The sequence below is a fragment of the Polypterus senegalus genome, chromosome 1 (genome assembly GCF_016835505.1).
Source record: "Polypterus senegalus isolate Bchr_013 chromosome 1, ASM1683550v1, whole genome shotgun sequence".
Classification (NCBI taxonomy): Eukaryota; Metazoa; Chordata; class Cladistia; order Polypteriformes; family Polypteridae; genus Polypterus; species Polypterus senegalus.
This window is the reverse complement of record NC_053154.1, coordinates 262,715,514-262,738,756: the sequence shown is the minus strand read 5'-3', so window position 1 is coordinate 262,738,756 and position 23,243 is coordinate 262,715,514. Positions and strand designations below refer to the sequence as shown.

The 23,243-nt window shown below is 37.8% G+C and overlaps 1 protein-coding gene and 1 long non-coding RNA gene across 4 annotated transcripts in view; one reads left to right on the top strand and one right to left on the bottom strand.

The window, feature by feature from the left end:
* anxa11a (annexin A11a) overlaps positions 1–5,277 on the bottom strand; it is a 92,629-nt gene extending 87,352 nt beyond the window's left edge. For both annotated transcript variants that reach the window (XM_039772981.1, XM_039772991.1), the window contains exon 1: positions 4,948–5,277. The gene's annotated coding sequence lies outside the window, so the exon portion shown is untranslated. The remainder of the gene's footprint in view (positions 1–4,947) is intronic.
* Positions 5,274–18,205, top strand: LOC120541415. 2 transcript variants are annotated; one of them, XR_005635998.1, is made up of 4 exons: positions 5,274–5,551; positions 13,921–14,036; positions 15,478–15,678; positions 17,958–18,205. It is a non-coding gene; the product is annotated as an uncharacterized LOC120541415 (long non-coding RNA). The 2 variants fall into 2 exon arrangements; XR_005635997.1 differs by lacking the exon at positions 5,274–5,551 and having other exon boundaries at positions 13,541–14,036; positions 17,958–18,203.
* Positions 18,206–23,243: the final 5,038 nt, after the last annotated feature.

Genomic DNA, 23,243 nt, shown 5'->3' with positions numbered 1-23,243 from the left:
GACTCATCACTATTTCTCCAACTTCCCGTGTAGGTAGAAGGCTGAAATTTGGCAGGCTCATTCCTTACAGCTTACTTACAAAAGTTGGGCAGGTTTCATTTCGAAATTCTACGCGTAATGGTCAGAACTGGAAGCTATTTTTCTCCATATACTGTAATGGAGTTGAGCTGGATGGCCGTGCGGGGCGGAGTTTCGTGTGACATCATCACGCCTCCCACATAATCACGTGAACGGACTATCAACGCAGTACGTAGAAAACCAGGAAGAGCTCCAAAAAGAGCTGAAGAAAACATGCATTATATAATTGAGAAGGCAGCGAAACAATAAGAAGCGAGCGACTGACATTTACAACCATATTCATTAGTGCTGCTACTTCGGAAACAAAGCATGGTGTAAACTTAAAGTTTAAAATAAGTTCATAGACAGGCTGCCGCTGGTGTTTGTCATGCCCACGGGTAATGCAGGATACAACTTTAATGAGAGGACTCAGGATATAAACGAGAGTTTTGATCACTTTGTAACTAAGTTAAAATTGCAGGTGAAGGGCTGTGCTTATGCAAATTCGAGACTGTGTTTGTGGGGATTGACAGTTAAAGGCGGATGGGGAGTCACGTCATCATCTCTCCTCCCATTCACCTCATTTCGCTCTGAGCTGAGCTCCACGGCTAAAGCCATCTTCCGAAGCAACTTCGTCACACTGCCACCAAATACTCACAGAAAAATCCACAAGTTAATACACATCCTGTCTCTAGAGTTTCTCCAAACTCAATGTATTCCTCGCGTCCCCTTTATACCCTCTGATCTCCCATTTCAATTCAGATGCCTCCAATTTCCAGTTAGGCTCTGCTGCGCGATGACAAGTAATAACTCTCAGAGACAGACCCTACAAAACGATGCCATTGATTTCAGGCAACATTGCCTTACTCCTGGACAACTATAATTGCATTCTCAAAAGTGAGCTCGAGCAGCTTCGTCATATTACAACCGGAGTGCAGCCAGAAACTTTTAAGTGCTGGGTCTTACTTAACATTAAATTAAGCCGTGGACATCGCAACATCACACAAGAGAGCAGCTCTCGTGAACTTACTGAACACAGTACGAGTGATCACTTCCATGCATCAAACCTGTTCAAAAAACGCATTACACAATTGACAAGGTGATGGCTTTATATGGCGTTCGTTTATAAAGCAGCAGAGAGGCTGTGTGAAGGCAGCTACACAAAAAAACAGCAGAGCGCCACACTCTGAATGTATTCCTGGCATCACCGTTATACCCACTGATCTCCCCTGATAGTGTATTAAAGAAGCAATGAAAAAGAAAAGGAAACTAGAATAACGAAACATGATTGTCAATGTAACTGTTTTGTCACTGTTATAGAAAAAAAGAAAAAAAAAAGATGAAATGGTTTAATTTCAGGTGTCTACTTGTTGAAGCTCATCAAGAGAATGCCAAGAGTGTGCAAAGCAGTAATCAGAGCAAAGGATGGCTATTTTGAAGAAACTAGAATATAAAACATGTTTTCAGTTATTTCACCTTTTTTTTGTTAAGTACATAACTCCACATGTGTTCATTCATAGTTTTGATGCCTTCAGTGAGAATCTACCAATGTAAATGGTCATGAAAATAAAGAAAACACATTGAATGAGGAGGTGTGTCCAAACTTTTGGCCTGTACTGTGTATATATATATATGGTAAGGAAAGTATTGAGACCCCCTTCAATTTTTCACAAATTGCTCAATTGCATTTAAGTCAGGGCTCTGACTGGGCCATTCAAGAACAGTCAGAGTTGTTGTGAAGCCACTCCATTACTTTAGCTGTGTGCTTAGGGTCATTGTCTTGTTGGAAGGTAAACTTTCGGCCCAGTTTGAGGTCCTTAGCACTCAGGAGAAGGTTTTTGTCCAGGATATCCCTGTACTTGGCCGCATTCATCTTTCCCTCGATTACAACCAGTCGTCCTGTCCCTGCAGCTGAAAAACACCCCCACAGCATGATGCCGCCACCGCCATGCTTCACTGTGGGGACTGTATTGGACAAGTGATGAGCAGTGCCTGGTTGTTTCCACACATACCGCTTAGAATTAAGGCCAAAAAGCTCTATCTTGGTCTCATCAGACCAGAGAATCTTATTTCTCACCATTTCAGAGTCCTTCAGGTGTCTTTTAGCAAACTCCATCCGGGCTGTCATGTGTCTTGTACTGAGGAGAGGCTTCTGACAGGCCACTCTGCCATAAAGCCCTGACTGGTGGAGGGCTGCAGTGATGGTTGACTTTCTACAACTTTCTCCCATCTCCTGACTGCATCTCTGGAGCTCAGCCAAAGTGATCTTTGGGTTCTTCTTTACCTCTCTCACCAAGGCTCTTCTCCTCCAGTAGCTCAGCTTGGCCGGACGGCCAGCTCTAGGAAGGGTTCTGGTCGTCCCAAACATCTTCCATGTAAGTATTGTGGAGACCACTGTGCTCTTGGGAACCTTAAATGTAGCACAATTTTTTTTGTAACCTTGGACAGATCTGTGCCTTGCCACAATTCTGTCTCTGAGCTCTTCAGGCAGTTCCTTTGACCTCATGATTCTCATTTGCTCTGACATACATTGCGAGCTGTAAGGTCTTATAGACAGGTGTGTGTCTTTCCTAATCAAGTCCAATCAGTATAATCAAACACAGCTAGACTCAAATGAAGGTGATCTCAAGGATGATCAGAAGAAATGGAAAGCACTTGAGCTAAATATATGAGTGTCACAGCCAAGGGTCTGAATACTTAGGACCATGTGATATTTCAGTTTTTCTTTTTAAATAAATCTGCAACAATTTCAAAAATTATATTTTTTGTCTGTCAATATGGGGTGGTGTGTGTACATTAATGATGAAAAAAATTAATTTAAATGATTTTAGAAAATGGCTGCAATTTAACAAAGAGTGAAAAATTGAAGGGGTCTGAATACTTTCCATTACTGTGTGTGTATATATATATATATATATATATATATATATATATATGTATATATATATATATATATATACACACACACATATACATATATACACACACATTGCGGGAAATAAGTATTTCATCCCTGCTGAATTTTTAAGTTTGCTCACTTAAAGAAATGAACAGTCTCTAATTTTTATGGTAGTTTCATTTTAATGGAGAGAGACAGAATACCCACCAAAAATCCAGAAAAAACACATTACATGAAAGTTATAAATTGATTTGCATATTATTGAGAGAAATAAGTATTTGATCCCCTACAACCTTGCCAGAATTCTGGCTCCCACAGATTGGCTGTTTGCTCATGTGGCACACAGATTACAATCAATCAATCAATTACAGGCACTCTTGATCTCAACTCGTTATGTGTATAATGCACACCTGTCCACAGAATCAATTTCTTCCATTCCAACCTCTCCATCACCATGGGCAAGACCAAAGAGCTGTCAAAGGACATCAGGGAAAAGATTGTAGACCTGCACAGGGCTGGAATGGGCTACAAAACCATCAGCAAAAAGCTTGGTGAGAAAGTAATAAATCTTGGTGAGATTATTCAGAAATGGAAGAAATATAAAATAACCATCAGTCGCCCTCCGTGTGGATCTGCATGCAAGATCTTGCCTCAGGAGGTGAGGATGATTATGAGAAAGGTGAGGGATCAGTCCAAAACTGCACGGGAGGAGCTTGTTAATGATCTGAAGGCAGATGGGACCACAGTCGCCAAGAACATTATTGGTAAAACACTAAGCCGTAACAGATTGACATCTTGCAGTGTCCGCAAGTTCCCCCTGCTCAAGAAGACACATGTTCAGGCCTAGATATTCCCTGGGAAACATAAAAAAGGACCTGATGTATGATGGTCATTTTTGACAGGCGTCCGGTCTCTCATTGTTAATATACTTCAAACAAAACATTCCCATTACAGTTTCCAAATGTAATTTTCTAAAATTGTTTACCAATATAAAATTTAAAATCAGCCCTACAGATCGTTTATTTCCCTTAATTTCTCTGTTTTGATTTCCATTCCTACAGATGTTTCCAATAATGCCTGTTAATGCAGTAATATATGATGCAATATGTAATTCATTAGCGATGTCCGTCGAATTTGGATTCCCTCGCTTTTCACACCTATGGCATCGAAACAGAAATGAACAAAAAATCATCGTCGACCCTTTCGATATTGAAGTGGGTGCTTAAATCGGATAAACTCATATTACATTCAATCAATAACTGTTTATTTTCTCTCTCAAACTATAAAACCACTTAACAAAGGTTTTACCTAAGCAGCACGAACTGCAAAGAAACAGCTAACATTAAAACCACTCATCGTCACAGAAAACATTTTGTATAGCAACTGGTACGGCAGGGCAGTATAATATTCAAATAATGTACAAGTACACAATGGCGCCGCGTCTACCTTAATGATCGTTAAAAGTTTTGCCTCCTAGCATAACAACTTAAAAGAACCACAAAGGCATGACGCAACAGTCCCGAAGTCTTTTAGGCTGGATTTATGAAGTCACTACGGTCCCTAGTGAGCTATTACAAGACACAATGTTACATAAACACAGGGTTCCGTATCTTTTTGCATAAATCCCATCCTTATCCAAATAGTGATCTCAACGGCAAAAATTTGCTTATAAGAAGACATGTGAACATGGAGCGGGCATGGAGTATATAGATGAAAAGAAAAATTGTAAATTGTAAAACTACTAGCACTAGGTTAAATTCATCTTTCTGCTCCCGTGACTTCTGGGACTTCTCCTTAATTTCGGAGGCGAGAGAGGGTGGGTGTGTGTAACTCGCAAACGGACCGCTGCGACTACCATAAAAAAAGCACATACTGCAGCAAAGGCTAGAGCCTCAAATAGTTCGATGTTTTAAGAGAAGTAAATGTTATGTTTATGATTCGCTATTTCACAACATAAGTAAGAAAAAAAAATAAACCAAGCAGCTCCTTACCTTCTTCCTCGAGTCGTAAGGAAATGTCAGCAGCAGCTTACGCACACGGAAATTTCGTTCCTGCCTCTAGGTGTGCAATTGGATTGGTCGGTTTCTACAACCAAGTTGGTGTGCAAAAACAGAAACGCCCACTGGTAACGCCCTCTTCCCAATAGAATCGTTTGTTTCTTGCTTCTCTCTCCCAAAAGGAGACTGTTGGCTTACAGACGGTCTATTCTAAGTTTAGAGTGCTCCCTAACTCCGGCTATTCGTGTTTTATTCCCGTCACAACCAATGTGGCTGTAGCTTGGGTGGTGCTGGCACACATTCCAAGCGGTGAATTTTCGTCGCCTCAGTTTTTCTAAGTTTATTTATATATACAAATAAACAAAATTACGATTTTCCGTTAAGGCGTAACCGTATTCACGGCGGTGTAATGTTTAGCACTCATCTGATGTCTGTACGTATTCTTGTGTATACGTGGTCTTCTCCCACATTACAACGACCTACCTGTTATGCTGTACAAGCAAATATGGGAGTGTGTGCGTGATAGGTCCGGCTGAACAGGGAATGATTCCGGTACTACGCCTGATGCGACTTGGGGATTTCCCCGCCCTAAACTGGAGTAAGTGAATTCATAAAATGGATGGCTATATAGATGTGCATTATAATAGTATTAAAGTAAAGCCTTATCCATCCATTCTGAACGGCAATTAATTATATGATCTTTACATGAGGGTTATCTTTTTTGATTAACTCTACTTCAGCCCAACCCCTAAAGAATTTTTGAAAATGCAGTTCAAAGGTTACTAACGTTACAGCGGATGAGGGTTAGTCGAAGAAATACAATCTTACACAGATGCGTACACTTCTGGGACGGGCGTGTAATTAGCAAAAAACGTTTATGTTGCCCAATCTGTACTCGAACTCGTAACCCATTCCTGTCTGCGCAGAGCATACGTCTCAATCTTGTTTCCAGCAACACTTTTTTTAGTTACTGTAGTAGTTTGTTTTTTTTTTGTCCTGGAACTCCTCATTTCTTATCATAAACTTGCTGCAGACTAATGAAAAAACAAGCAGGTTGGGAATCCAAAAAGTAAGTCCGTTCAAATCAGTGTGACAAAGTATATTCCTTTAGAAACGTTATTTGGCCGCAAATAAGAATGCTTCAGGAATGAAAACCTGCAGTTCCAGCCTCCAACATGGTGTAAAATGGGAATATTCCTTACAAGTAAGCTTGTTTTCTCCCTTCTTTCCAGTACTTCCACCACATATTTGGATGTGGGAAGAAACTTGGTGAGATTTGTATCATCTCTAAATTAGCACCTATACAAGAGTGTGCCCAGTGATAGTCAGACAGGTCCTTCAGAACTTTTTCTAGCTTACACTGGATGTTGCCAGTGTAGGCTTTGACCCCCAGTAACTCTGAACTGGATTAAATAGTAGAAATGGATTGCATTTTAATTGATCAGCACAGCCTACACTGTTATTTGAACAGCTTTGTATAATCTAAATATTTACGTGAATTATTTTTTTTTCTTACTATGAAAACTTTTAATGTGTTTGAGGTACAATAATTATTTATTTTAGAAAGCGTTAAGGTGGGGGATTCATGGCGTGAGCGTTGTAGGGCCTCAGTAGCTGAGGTTTGTCATACAAACCAATTAGTTAAGTATTATTCAGGGAGGAAATTAATTACTTAGATGACTTGTCCTGCCTTCATTTTCACATTTCAGAAGTTACAACTAATGTGTAGTTTATCTTATAGGAAAAGTAAAGAAAATGTAGAAGTACTGCTCTTTAGTCATGTTTTTTTTACCTAACAAGTAAAATAGGAGTTCTTTCCATGTAAATTAGAAAAATGTCAGACTTTTAGCAAAATGTCAGCAAATAAGCAACAAAATGTGGAGAATGAAGAAACTTATGTGCACTAAAATATGTGAAATCAATAAAACTTTCTGAATTTTATTGTGAACCTTTGGTAGCTGATCTACTTAAAAGGAAAGTTCTATTATCAGCCAGGTGGCAGGCTTGAAAAGAGAAAGGGGTTTGAAGGAAAGTAATATTTTGCCAGCTGTTACTAAAAACATTATTATAATTATTATATATTTTGGTTACAGAGATACACAGTAATATATATTATATATAGGTAAAGCACCTCATGAAATCAGAGAGCCATATGTAAAGTACTTCAGGCATATTTCTCAAAAAGAATTGCTGACAATAAAAATAACCAATTAGTGCTAATCAGAAGTTTACTCAACCTATGTTAGAAGGCATATCTTTTGAGAAATGAAAAGAATTTGCAGAGTTTTAAAAAAAAATAAAATTACAGATATCCAAGGCTATATTGTGACATCTTCTACTGCATCTAGCTCTAACAGTGATTCCTCTTCCATGTTGGATTCTGTTAATGAGATTGGTGTGGACTGTTTGGAAAAAGTAGTTGCACACTTTAAACCATCCACAAGTTATCCAGACCTCTTTCCCACTAAACTATTTCAACAAACTTTTCAATTATTTGTAGAATGGACCTAACTGTAACCCTAACCCTTTGATCACTAGCTCACCTACCAGCGACCGAAGCAGTCTGGTTTTACCCCTAAGAAGTCTACCATCAACCGCATCCTGGCACTGAGGGTTCTCGTGGAGTGCAAGCGTGAATATCAGCAGAGTTTCTTTGCAGCCTTTGTTGATTTTCATAAAGCGTTCAACTCAGTTGGTCGATCTGCCCTGTGGGACATCCTGAAAATCTGCAGAATCCCCTCAAGGTTGCTGGTTATCATGGCCGGCCTGTACACTGGCACTGTGAATGATGCACAGAGCGGAGGCAGAACCTATGCATTTTTCCCAGTTGATTCTGGTGTTCATCATGTGTGTGTGTTCTTGCTCCTTGTACATTATAGCACTGAGACCATATTGTTGAAGGTAGTTAATAATCTCAGGCTCAATATAGATTGAAATAAGATAGCAATTTTAATTTTATTAGATTTAAGTGCTGCTTTTGACACTATTGAACATCCTGTTACACTGCCTTCAATCAACAGGGTTTTACTGGTACTGTCCTAAACCAGTTTAAGACATAATAGTATATAGCAGTAAGAAGCTTTCAGGTTAAACTAGGTGAATTTTTATCATCATCATTACAAGTTGACTGAGGAATAGCTCATGGCAGTGTCCTTGGTCCATTGACTTGCTCTCTTTATGTGATTCCTTTTGACAACATTTTTAGAAAATATGCTGTAGACTTCCATTGTTACACTAATGGTACACAGTTGTATAAAGCAGGAAAAACTGATAATCTTCATATAACAATCTTTGTGCATGTTATCTGCAATAAATGCATGGATTCATGGAAAGGCCAATAAAGAAATAACAGAGATGATTATTATAAAGCTGCCGGCAATGCCGGAACATTGCTATAGTCAGATCATTTTTATCACAAAAAGATGCTGAGAAGTTGATGCAAGTCATCCTGATTACTGCCGTTCTGTTTTTACTGGCCCGCCAAATAGCATTATTAACAAAGTTTAGATTGTTCAAAATGCTGTAGCTAGAACACTTATAAAAGCAAAAAAAAATCATATCATGTTACACCATTTTTGTGTGAAGTTCATTGGCTGCCTGTATCTTTTAGAATAGATTTTTAAATTCTTTTAATCTATTACGAAGTACAGTACTTAATGGTGTACCATCTTCCTACATCAGAGATTTTTAAACTATTTACACTCAAACTCATTCACTAAGATCCCTCAATTCTAAGGTTCTCCACATACACAGAGTTAACAAGAAATATAGTGGGGAGGCAACATTAAGTCACTATACACCAAAACTGTGGAATACACTACCAGTAGCAATTACAGAATCCAAATCACTTCCTTGTTTTAAAAAGCAATTAAAAACATCTCTTTTTACCCTGGCTTTTTAGTTAAAATTTTAATTATTTCTATTTGTTTTATTTAATGGGGGGTGGGGTGCTGTATAGGTTTATTACTTTAGTCTCTCTTAGTTTACTTTATATAAATGTCTTTAAATGTATCTGTAATTGCCTATTGTGTATGCTAGATACAGTGGGATGCAAAAGTTTGGGCAACCTTGTTAATAGTCATCATTTTCCTGGTTGTTACGATAAAAAATGTCAGTTAAATATATCATATAGGGGACACACACAGTGATATTTGAGAAGTGAAATGAAGTTTATTGGATTTACAGAAAGTGTGCAATAATTGTTCAAACAAAATCAGGCAGGTGCATAAATTTGGGCACCATTGTCATTTTATTGATTCCAAAACTTTTAGAACTAATTATTGGAACTCAAATTGGCTTGGTAAGCTCAGTGACCCCTGACCTACATACACAGGTGAATCCTATAATGAGAAAGAGTATTTAAAGGGGTCAATTGTAAGTTTCCCTCCTCCTTTAATTTTCTCTGAAGAGTAGCAACATGGGGGTCACAAAACAACTCTCAAATGACCTGAAGACAAAGATTGTTCACCATCATGGTTTAGGGAAGGATACAGAAAGCTGTCCCAGAGATTTAAGCTGTCTGTTTCCACAGTTAGGAACATATTGAGGAAATGGAAGACCACAGGCTCAGTTCAAGTTAAGGCTCAAGTGGCAGACCAAGAAAGATTTCGGATAGACAGAAGCGAATGGTGAGAACAGTCAGAGTCAACCCACAGACCAGCACCAAAGACCTACAACATCATCTTGCAGCAGATGGAGTCACTGTGCATCGTTCAACCATTCGAAGCACTTTACACAAGGAGATGCTGTATGCGAGAGTGATGCAGAGGAAGCCTTTTCTCCGCCAACAGCACAAACAGAGCCCTTGAGGTATGCTCAAGCACATTTGGACAAGCCAGCTTCATTTTGGAATAAAGTGCTGTGGACTGATGAAACTAAAATTGAGTTATTTGGGCATAACAAGGGGCGTTATGCATGGAGGAAAAAGAACACAGCATTCCAAGAAAAACACCTGCTACCTACAGTAAAATATGGTGGTGGTTCCATCATGCTGTGGGGTGGTGTGGCTAGTGCAGGGACTGGGAATCTTGTCAAAGTTGAGGGACACATGGATTCCACTCAGTATCAGCAGATTCTGGAGACCAATGTCCAGGAATCAGTGACAAAGCTGAAGCTGCGCTGGATCTTTCAACAAGACAACGACCCGAAACACTGCTCAAAATCCACTAAGGCATTCATGCAGAGGAATAAGTACAACATTCTGGAATGGCCATCTCAGTCCCCAGACCTGAATATAATTGAAAATCTGTGGTGTGAGTTAAAGAGAGCTGTCCATGCTCGGAAGCCATCAAACCTGAATGAACTAGAGATGTTTTGTAAAGAGGAATGGTCCAAAATACCTTCAACCACAATCCAGACTCTCATTGGAACCTACAGGAAGCGTTTAGAGGCTGTAATTTCTGCAAAAGGCGGATCTACTAAATATTGATTTAATTTCTTTTTTGTGGTGCCCAAATTTATGCACCTGCCTGATTTTGTTTGAACAATTATTTTACACTTTCTGTAAATCCAATAAACTTAATTTCACTTCTCAAATATCACTGTGTGTGTCTCCTATATGATATACTAGCAGAATACCCGCGCTTCGCAGCGGAGAAGTAGTGTGTTAAAGAAGTTATGAAAAAGAAAAGGGAACATTTTAAAAATAACGTAACATGATTGTCAATATACAGTAATTGTTTTGTGAGTGTTATTGAGTGTTGCTGTCATCAAGGATTTGGTTATCATTATTTCTTTCAATCAGGTTCGTATTTGTACGATGTGTTGTGTTCAAGTTACATTCCGTGTTTGTCAATCATTGTAAAGATAAGATAAGAGGTTTCATTCATCGATTTGTTTCTTACTGCATCAATAAACAGCTCGTCTTCTTCTTTATCTGAGACCTGACACACTGCATGCACGGGTTTTTTACACTGTCTTCCTTTAGCGGGACATTGACTTTTTCCACCGTGTGCTTTGTTTCCGCAGTAGCTGCACTTATGAATATGCTTGTATGTATCAGACGCTTCATATTTTTTTGCTACCTTCTCAATTGTGTAATTCGGTTTTTGTTCAGCACTCTTTGGAACTGTTGCTTTTTGTCTGTGCACTGCGTCAGTTCACGTGAGCCGCTTGGTGTTCATGCATCGAAGGTTCCCAGCTGTGCTGGTGCCATCTAGTGCGATGTCCATGGCTGTATGTAATGTTAGCGAAGACCCGGCACTTAAAAGTTTCTCTCACAGTTTCAATGAGTTTGTGCCAAACACCACCCTGACCATGTCATCTTCCTCTGCATAAGCACAGTCCTTCACCGGTGAATATTAAGCGGCAGTGTTTCTATTGGATTGCCACTGACGGATGACCTTATATGGGCAGGCACTAAATTACAAACGCCAGCGGCAGCCTGTCTATGAACTTAATTTAAACTTTAGATTTACACCGTGCTTTGTTTCCGAAGTAGCAGCACTCATGAATATGGTTGTATATGTCAGTCGCTCGCTTCTTATTGTTTCGCTGCCTTCTCAATTATATAATGCATGTTTTCTTCAGCGCTTTTTAGAGCTCTTCCTGGTTTTCTACGTACTGCGTTGATAGTCAGTTCACGTGGTTACGTGAGAGGCGTAATGATATCACACGAAACTCCACCCCCCACGGCCATCCAGCTCAACTCCATTACAGTATATGGAGATAAATAGCTTCCAGTTATGACCATTACGTGTACAATTTCGAACCTGCCCAACTTTTCTAAGTAAGCTGTAAGGAATGAGCCTGCCAAATTTCAGCCTTCTACCTACACGGGAACTTGGAGAATTAGTGATGAGTCAGTGAGTGAGTGAGTGAGGGCTTTGCCTTTTATTAGTATAGATTTAACTGACATTTTTTATCATAACAACCAACAATTTATACAGGAAAATAATGACTATTAACAAGGTTGCCCAAACTTTTGCATCCCACTGTAGATAGATACTTTCTTAATCCCAAGGGAAAATTCACATAATCCAGCAGCAGCATACTGATACAAAAAACAATAGTAAATTAAAGAGTAGTAAAAATGCAGGTAAAAACAGACAATAACTTTGAACAATGTTAACGTTTAACCCCGGGTGGAATTGAAGAGTTGCATAGTGTGAGGGAGTTTGTCACTTTTTACAGCTCTGAATTTTACAGGATGTCCCAACGGGTTTAGTAGGCAGAACCTACGAGGAGAATAACCTGAGGCAGACCCAGGACACACTGGAGAGATTATATCTCTTGACTGGTATCTGGGATTTTTTCTGGGTATAAAAAGGAAGTTGCCAGGGACAGGACAGTCTTGTCTATTCAGCTGACCATGCAATTCTGAGCGACAAGTGTAATATTTTTCATTCTTAAACAAAATTAATTTTCCAGAGTTTGCCAGAAATAAAAGTGCATGCAATTGTCTTTATGACCTTGTATGATGCTTCAGGCATGACGGGCTTATCAAAGAGCACATAGGTAGTAAGTGCTACCTAGCTCTGCTCTGGTTTCTTCTTTTGCATGCTGCCTTCCTGTGATGCTACACATCTTTCTGTGCTGTTACATTAAACTAAGTACATAGCAGTCACATGATGGGAAGGTAGTGGGGCAGCCATATTGGATTTTTTTTCATCTTATTTTTATGATTTAGTGTTAAATATTTGAATTTTACTTTTTGCCTGTGATTATTGGATTTGTAATTATGTGTTGATACCTTTGCCTGGTTCTTTTCCCTTTTTTGATTATCTACTTGTATCTGTCAATGCCCATACATAATGAATAGTACACTTACATAGTTAAATTTTCATTCTTTTGAAACTTGACATCTTGCCGATGCCACTAGAGTTCTGCATCTTACACATCATTCTGGTGTACTCCATAGCGAGAAGCAGATTTGGAGTGTAAGCATGCCTTATGTACTTAGTATGAGAGTGACACTTCCCCTGAGGTGCTTCAGTTTTAATGATTTAAATTCAAGTATGAATCATCAAGAAAACAGATAATGAACCTTACTTTTTATATTATTTAAAAACACTTTTCATTAAAAACCATTTAAGTTTATATGTGAACATGACTAGATAACCATAGTCCTGGAGGGCAGTTGGTTTTCTTTCCCATAATCCATGCATTTTTCCAACCTTCTAATTGATATTAGGCTCATTCAAAAGCAGGACCCATCTTCGCAGTATCAGAATCAAGGTAGGAACGCACCATTGGAGAGGGTGGCACTCCATCACTGGGCATATTTAGAAACTCATCTTCACACTGGAAACTGAATGAGCTGTCTTTGTCTCCACCTTAAACAGCCATTCATCTCAGGCACCCCTTTTAAAAACTAGTTAAAACTATGAATTTGTGTTAAATGTAGTTCACCTGAAGATTCATTTTAAAACAGTGTGAGAAAAATGCTCATGGATAACAGGGCTGTCATATTAATCATTTTTATGTAGCTTTCAGTTAATTCAAAATGGTGCTACAAGAATTATTATATGAACCAGAAAACACAAGCACGTAATAACTCCAGTTCTGAAGTCCTTACTCTGTTTCTAAGTTAAGCTTCAAAATCCTCCTTTTAGCATGCAATGTCTTAAAAGGCCAAGGCCCCCTTTACTTGATGAACTTATCCATACTTATAAACCAGAGCACACAGAGATTTCAAGATGTCCATTTAAGATGCCAAAGATTAATAAAATAATGGTGGGAGGTGGTGCTTTAAGTTACCTGGCCCCAAAGATGTGGAATGATCTGCCTGCTTATATAAGAGATGCCCATCAGTCTCAGCCTTTAAATACAGGCTGAAGGCTTACTCCTTTAGTCTAGTAGGCACTGACTAGAGATACTGATTAGCTGTGCATACTGCATTTCTATTTGTTAGTTATTTGTACAGAAATATAAGTAATCCAATATTTTAAACTGCTACTAACCCCCCATTATTTGGTTTCTCTTCTTGGTATCTGGATGTGGCACTTGGTGCCTTTGCTCTGTTGCCAGACTTCTTTCCTGCGTATGGAAAAGCCATCTCAGATAAAGGAGCATTGGAATCATTGGATGGAAACATTCTCTCAAAAGATTGGACAGCTCACCAATAAAATTGCCCAGGAGATAGGGTAGGCGGCTAGTTGATTGTGGTCTTCAAGAGTGTGACTGACTTTTGACTTTCTCTTTTACAATTTTGATCTCCCCTGTTGTCAACTGGCCATAGTTCATCAATTAAATAATGGACAGATACTTTTGGCTTCCATTTATGTTTAATCAGTTTCTGCCTTATTCTCTGTATGTTTTAGCACATCTGTATTTATATGTGTAATAGTTCTATATTTAGTAATCCATATAATCTACAGTATACTGTACTTGTATTTTAACTGGCAATTGTTCTCAGCACTCCTAAGAGTACAAGATGTAATTGTAACTGTAGTATTACACTCATAACTACCAGCTTCTTAGGCTTGCACATGACCTTGCCCATTACAATCATAACAGGAAAAACTGAAGTCAGCCCTTTTAGAATGTCCGCTAGATAAAACCAAGGATGAGTCAGAGTTTCAAATAGAAAAAAAAAAATAAGCAACGCATTGAAGCCTGATTTTACTATGCATTCATGCATACTTATTAAATTTTTATTATGGTTACTGAATGAATAAAACAGTAACCAATATGAAAATACTTCAAAAGTACAACACTTACATTATTAATAACAGGTTTTTACACTCTTGTGCCTAGAAGCCTTAATTCAAATTGCTAACATTTATTTTAGTAAGAATTCATTCTAAAACAAGGGCAATTCAATTATTTATAAGGTGGTTAGTATCCTGCAACATCCTCACCTCTGTCCACAGAAGCAGCTATTTCATTGTGAGGAGTCATAAAGAAACCAAAGGGTGTACATGGTACCCCTAAGAAACTGTTATGAAAGCTCCTATGCAAAGAAAATAGTGTGTGAAGAGTGTTAAGGGGATTGTTCCATTGGTCAGGACCTTTAAAAGAATATTTGGGCTTTATGGTGCAGAGACACCAAGGGCCGTCATAAAATAGTGTGACCTGGAAGCATTAAATGGTCAATTAAGATGCTAAAAGTGATTTTGGAGAGAATCCCAAAAATAATTCTGATATGGGTTTTAAAACAATTGCTAGAATAACTCAAAGCTGAAAGAAAGAGGAAGACGGCTATGTGGCAGGGAGGCAGCTAGCCAGGCATTGAGCAATGAAGACTGAAAAGAGGATGATAAAAGATCCTGGGAGATAGGAGACTGAGAGCAGTGAAAAGAATGTCAGATAAGAGTTACACACATATTTAGGTAGGCTTTTATGGGGCTGGTAGGTGTCTGTTTTGGTCTTTTCCTCATTGTTCAAATAAAGAAGTGCTTTGAATTGATGTACGGTATCTACTTGGGTCCATGAGTCCTGGTTGGATTCAAGTGGCTGGAATAGGCCAGAGCCAGTAATGATGCATATGATTTTTTTAAACACATCATCAGTTTAATGGTCATTTGTTGTTTTTATAAATGTTAACTAATTGTCCCCCAAATCCTTTCCCCCCACTCCCCACAGTCCTAGGCTTTGTTTCAATTGAGACCATATTTGTCAAATCATCCAATACTACCTGCAACCACGTCTTTTTTGACCTTCACTATGGGCTTCATCCCCTCCATCTCCAATTTGGTGAAACTGGGTTTAAAATAATGTCACCACCCCTCATAAAAGAGAACTGAAGGAAATTGGCATCAGGAAGGGCATTACACCTTAACAAAGGTATGCTTCAACAAAACCCCTTGATGATATTTTTAATGTGTGTCAATAAGAAATAATAAAAAAAAATTATACTAATCTCATCTAGAGCTGCTTTTGGAAGTAATGGATGTAGTAATTCCATTTTTAGTAGAAGTACTGGAATACTAGTGTACAGTGACATATATATTTTTGTGCTCTGCTGCTAAGACATTCTATAAACTAATTCTCAAACTCATACATTGTGATTACAAGTAGTATAAAAAAGGGTTTCATTTTTGTTGAAATGTACAGCTTGCAGGTTTAATCCTGTTTTCCAACTCAAATTCTTGAATTATGTTAAGAATTCCTTGTTGAACTTTGACTACTATTGCATAATCATCTCATTTAGCATTTTACATTGTCATTTTTGAAACATTAAGAATTCTTATGATGTCTTAATCTGTGTCAAACAAGCATATGATCCTTTAAACTGTAGACAGATCTTCATTTGTCCACTGGGGGAAATTTGGATTTTTAGAAAAGTTCATTAAATACATAAAAACACACATCATGGCCTGAACACACACCAGAATGACTAAAAAGAAAGAAAATGTCTGACTTGGCTGTCACAGTCAAAGTGAGGTATTTTGCAGTTATATTGCTGTTACTTTAAAGGAGCCCCAGTATTGTTTCTTAACACACTTCTGCTGAATGGTTTGTTGGCTACAAGTCCTCAGTGTTAGTGTGTCAGAGAGAGGATGTGCAGAATTGTTCATAATGGCATTCAGTTTTATTTCAATTGTCTTCTATGCTATTACCTCCAACGGGTTCAAAGTTAACTTGCTCTTTTAATTAGCATGTTGATTCAGTGGGCCTCTCTTGAAGTGACATTAGCAGCCCAGCACACCACAGCATAAAAATTACCATCACAGAGTTGTAGAAGATGTGAAAGATGTTACTACCCGTATTAAAGGAATGTATTCTCCTTTAAAAAAAGAGTTTGCTCTGCCCTTTCTTCCACAGTCCCACTGTGCAGTGAGACCAGTCTAGTCTGTTATTGATATGGACCCCCAAGTACTTCTAGGAGTGGATCAACCTCTATATCCACTTCCTGAATAGTGAACAGACAATAGAGGCTTTCTGGTGCGGTGAAAATCAATAACCAATTCCTTATTTTTGCCGATGTTAAGTTGCAGACAATTCTTTCTGCACCATGTGGATAATACTTCATCCATCCATTATCCAGCCCGCTATATCCTAACTACAGGCTCACAGGGGTCTGCTGGAGCCAACACAGGCAGGAAACAAACCCCAGGCAGGGCGCCAGCCCACTGCAGGGCACACACACCCACACACCAAGCACACACTGGGGACAATTTAGGATCGCCAATGCACCTAATCTGCATGTCTTTGGACTGTGGGAGGAAACCGGAGTACCCGGAGGAAACCCACGCAGACACGGGGAGAACATGCAAACTCCACGTGCCGCCCCATGTGGATAATACTGAATTAGAAATTGGCACAATACAGAAAACCTGTAAAAAAATATTTTCACTGTAACATTGATATTATCCCTTGGACATAAAATGATTAGCAATTCAGCTTTGTCTGGGATGCCTTAGGAATGTATTGTAGAAAAATATTGTTCTAGTTTTGTGTCAGCATTCTAGGGACTTTACTTATTATCCTGTTGTTTTAGGAAAAATGCAAAAGCTGAATATGTTCCAGGTATAAATTATTGAAAATTCATCTGCACATCTGAAGTGTTTAACTATGATCTTCATGAACAAAGATGCTATGTAAATCCTTTTGTGTTTGTGCTAAAATTAATTTGAAATTCTTCTCAATTTCTGCAAAGCTTTAGTCTAATGCTGTAATTGTCTTAAATCCAACCTGACCGGCTTTATCAAAACCTTCAAAATATACAGAAACAATATTATTATATTAAACAGAATATTGTCATGCCATTTTTACAGTTACATTGTAAAAATAGCAACTATACAATTTATGTGTTTAAAACTGAAGCCTAGGCCAGTGCTATTGGATGTTAGATATACCTGTACAGTAGAACATGTTCCTGGATGGAGTGCCAATGCACTCATTTGGAAATGCCATTTGACCTGGCACACACTTCTTTGGGACCTTCAGAAAGAAATGTTTAGTAGCTTTGTAGATATGCTCTTTATAAGAAAATATTTGTGCTGAAGAAGATCTTTTTATTTAGCACATCATAGTTATGTTTGTGAAGAATTATCAATGTGTGATTTTGTTTTTGCATTCCATTAATACTTTTTTGTTGTTCTGTTTCCTTTTTTCTACAGTTAGTGATTTTGCTCCAAGACAACATAATCACTTATTTTGTCTACGGAAACAACAACTGATTGGCAATTAGGTTTTTTTGAGTACTGTGGTCAATTTGGCCCCAGTTATTTGAGAGTCCTATATAGACACCTGCTGCCCCCGCCTCAGTGACTGAGGTGACAGTTGCACTGCAACAACTTTCTTTGGCTCCCCCATCTATGCTCTTCTTATTTATGTAACCCATTAGGTTTTGAAATTTTCGAGTATTTAACTTTTGTTCTGATTTAGGAATTTGGATTTCTTGTCCAAAGTTTTGGTTCTAATTGATTTGATTAATGTTGATGTTGTCCATTCTGTTTAATTTAGTATTCTTTTCTTTTCTGATTCTTAGTAGTTTCTTTTTAGGTTTTGGTGTTCTCTTTTTTATTTTGTTCCATTTAGTATTTCATTCTTCATGTAATTAACTTATTAATAGAATTTACATTTTTTACAATTTTCCTTCTTTTTGAATTAGTAATTTACATTTTGTTATTTTGGTTTTTGTTTTTCCTGTAAATTTCATTTAACAAAATAAAATTTAAATATAAAACTTTACAGTAGAAAGGTGTTTTGGCCTATCTTTGGACATACTGTATTCATAACACTTATGTGCTGATAAACATGTCTTTTTAGTACAAAATTTGCAAGACTGACACTTTGACTTGTGGTAACTCAATAGAACTATAGTCATGCAAATGGGACTCTGGCAAACTGGCTGATGCATAAAGTGTTAAATGATTTTTCAAGACCAAAGAGAAGAAGAAATGCTCAAGGAAAGGTAAATATATTTTTAAGTTAAGCCGAGACAGTAAAGTCAGAAAAGGAGTTTATATAAAATAAAAGTTAAGTCAAAAGTGTCCCTGCCAAATGAATTCCTGTGTCACTGTCAGAGAGGAACCGGAAGTTGCATAAGGCTGCCACCTAACAACTGAAAACACAGATATTAAGTTAAGACGGAGGTAAAGAATTTAGGCGTAACTATTGATTCTGACCTGAATTTTAAATTTCATATTAATCAGGACTAGGACAGCATTTTTTGACTTAAGAAATATAGCAAAAGTTAGACCTCTTATAGCATTGCAAGATGCTGAGAAATTAGTTCACGCTTTTGTTTTCAGTCGACTAGATTACTGTAACGCACTCCTCTCAGGACTACCAAAAAAAGACATTAATCGATTGCAACGAGTGCAGAATGCAGCTACTAGAATCTTAACTCAAAACCAAGGGAAAAAACAAGGTTAACAAGGAAAGCATAACTGGGTGCTTATGTTGTTTTCTACCAAGTTAGCCAATCATAGTGCCACTCATCAGGACAAAGTCTAAGAAACCCTCTACTACATTGAGGTAAGAAACATGTCTGTTTGGTCTTACCAATGATGATTAGTATAATGCACTAGTAGACGGACCACAGATTAGCTCATTGGTTGGACAAGAATAAAAAAAAAACAACACAGTATGTTAAGAAAATCATCACTTTACTATATGACAAAAAACATAACAAACTGCTTAATCCAGTTTAGCCTATCCTGGAAGCACTGGGTATAAGGCAGGATCAAGGCCTGCTCACGCACATATCCAAACTCACCATATAGCCTAACCTGCTTGTCTTTTGGGGTGTGGGATTGAAAACAGGACAAACCTGAGTAAAACTCACATAGACACACTGACAATGAGCAGATTATTCAGAGAAAACATCCATTAGGCAGCAGTACCAAACACAGTATAACCCACTGTAAGTTTGCAAAATTGCATCTGGATAATTAAGTAGTGAAATTGTAAGGAAAAAATGAATGTTTACAATCATACTTTCTGCCTTGACTTGTTAGAGATTTGGTTTTTTTTGTTTGTTTTTTTTTTGCTTTTTCTTCTTTGTGGTCACCAGTAACATTCTTAAATAGCTTGAAATATTAGTCATATAACTGAAACATAGAAGTCAGTCTGACAGAAACCATAATAGACTGCTTTCCTTCGAGGTGAGGTGTGGTGGGGAGTTTGTGAGACAGTAGAAAAAATTGGGTGGCACCACATACACTAATGACCAAGCTGTCCAAACAGGTCACTTGACCCGAAAGTAGACCAGGCTCCCTTTAGTTGAGTATTGGGATAAGAACACTGATTTAGTGCACCCTTAAAAGAATACTCTACCCAAAAATATTTTTTATATATGTTACTCGGCACGCATAGTTTAAATTTAAGGTGAAGAAAAATGTTTAATCTCATGTTTTCATGCAAAACGGAGATAAAAAAGTTTAAGCGGTGATCAATGCTGGACAACAGCAAACAATATCAAAACATCCATGAAAAAAATCTTGTAAGTGTATTCCATTTCAGTTAATAAGAGCATTTTCCAAGTTTGTCTTATTTAACAGTATTTTAGTAAAAATACAGTGTTTAGGATGCTATGAGCATATGACAGGATTACTTCAAATAGACTTCATGATCTTCCATTCAGTATCATCACTGAGAAACTCATAGGGAAGCTGAGTCTGTTCAGCTAACACACTTAATAATAATAATCATAGTCATAATACATTTTATTTATCTAGCACCTTTCCCATGCTCAAAGCGCTTATGCTTATCTATGCTGCTGGATTCTGGGCTTTCAGAGAGACCCCAGACAGTCCTCGTTGGAAACACCATCTCCAGCACTTTTACACTAAGCACTGGCACCCCACCAGGGATGAATGTTTAGCGCACTTCTATTCACTCTTCTGGCTCATGACTGTTGTATACAGCTCTAACACCATCATTAAGTTTGCTGATGACACAACGATAGTAGTAGGAGAAAAGTCATCTTACAGAATGAAGATATAACGATCGGCAGGTGCAAGTTATCGCAAACGCTTGATTGCAGTTATTGCTGCTAAGGGTGGCCCAACCAGCTATTAGGTTCAGGGGGCAATTACTTTTTCACACAGGGCCATGTAGGTTTGGATTTTTTTTCTCCCTAAATAATAAAAACAATCATTTAAAAACTGCATTTTGTGTTTACGTGTGTTATATTTGACTAATGGTTAAATGTGTTTGATGATCAGAAACATTTTGTGTGACAAACATGCAAAAGAATAAGAAATCAGGAAGGGGGCAAATAGTTTTTCACACCACTGTATAAAAAGTATAAAATTTTGTTTGGCACATTCCTTTAATTCTCTGAGGCAAACAATCACATTTCACTGCTGCTCATGAATGATGAGGAAGTCAAACAACTTAAATGAATTGAGACCAGTTTCAATTATTTTATAAAGAACCATTTCAAGTATATTTTTTGCTTCTCAACAATCCTATGATGTATGACTATAAAGTGGTGAAGAAAAGTCAGCTGAAAAATCAGAAGAATTGGGTAGTAAACTTTCATTTGTCAAAGGTACTTGTAGCTTCAATTGTGAGATTCACAAAACTGTATAACACAGTCTTACCCAGACATGTTGCATTACTTTACAATCCTGGCCTTTAATGCCATTTTTACAGCCATCTCTTACAAGGAAGGAACAGAGTCAGTTTACTTAAGCAGGCCTGAGCTGATTGTGACCGAGGCCCATAAATTTAAATGTCACTTGTGAAAAATCAGTGGCATGCTGTTTATTTCCACAGTGGATTAAGAAATACACCCAAGCCTGTGAAAGCTTGAACTATAAAGCTGGTTCCTATAGGAGTGTTATGCATTGAACTTACAGGTATCCTTTAATCATTAGCTCATGCCTGTCCCATGGTACATTTTCTTTAAGAAAAGTGAAATCTTCCTTGTATTATGTTAGAAATTTAGTCACATATTTCAAATACATATTATAGCCACACTCCTTTGACATTTGAATTATACTCATGTATCCCTTTGAAAAGGATTGTGTGATGTTGTGCTTTGTGAAAGGTCCAATAAAAAATAAAAGTTGTTTTTTGAGTGGCTAGAAGGCACAGTAGTACAGGGGTTAATGCTGGTGCGTCAACGCTCCAGGGTCCTTGATTCTCCTTGTTCTCCATATTATTAAGAAGAGTTTGTCAGAACTGGGATTGCAGTCAATCCAGTGTGGTACTATAAGAGGCCCTAGCAATATATACACTGGCAATTGCTGTGTAAGTCACCACACTGGTACAAGTAATTGGGCATGACCAAGGAGTTCCTTACCCTGCAGTTACTGTATGCAGAGTTCTACAAAAGGGACTATGGATTGAAAAATGATTGATTAAATCATTTATTTTTTCTATGCCACAAATAAATTTAAAATGGTAGTGTTCTTTGCATGAATACATTGGCCAAATGAGTCCATGATATTTCATAATTTATTAAACTGTAAGTGTTAAGCAAAACTAATTAAATGTAGCCAGTGCCATATCAAGGAATCTTCCTTTTTTAAGGGGACTCACAAAAAATGAGGACAGTGAAGTCATCATTATCCAGTCATCTCTTTGAAGCCACTGTAAAATTAGCACATGTTCCCAACCTCTCTCTATCTCTGATTGCACAACTTACAGCGTAGAAGGCCCTGTAAGAAGGCCATCATCTTCACTTTTCAAATGCAAGCTGTTTAAAGCCAGCCTTTCTGGGGTTATTACCCCTTTTTTCCAAATGGTAGTCCGTATAGCTATAGTTATCCACCAGAGGTCAATCTTACCCTAATCAGGCCAATTTAAAATCACATTCAAAATTATCTACAAGCCTGTATTGACAAGCTCTCTGGCGTATAGACGTTGCACACAATTAATCAACAAGATCTCTGCTCCTTATTGGCATATCCTGAGGTCTATTGTAGTAGCAATAGGTTTGTGGTAGACAGGATTATTTTTCAACTACAGTATTATATTTTTATTTTCGGTTATGATTTTTCATATGTTTTTTGTTTCTTACGGCTATTATTGTTGAAATCATTGCCACAGCTTTTCTTATGACCTGACAATGATGTGACATCTGACATTATCATACCGCCACTATCATAAAAGATGGCAGCACACTTCAGCCAAAATAACATACAAAAGTTCTGATTGTGGTACTTCATTACAGTTAGGAAAAGGATTCTATAGTTAATTTTTCAGACCTTTTTCCTGACTTTTGTCAAGTACATTTTTAGAGTCTCTGAGTTGTTTAATTTTATATCTAAGAGGGACTTTAAAATGTTTCCACACTTTTTTAAAAATTATATTTATTAAAACTTTTAAAAACAAATTACATCACGGTGCTCCGGTTTCCTCCCACAATCCAAAGACATGCAGGTTAGGTGCATTGACGATCCTAAATTGTCCCTAGTGTGTGCTTGGTGTGTGGATGTGTGTGCCCT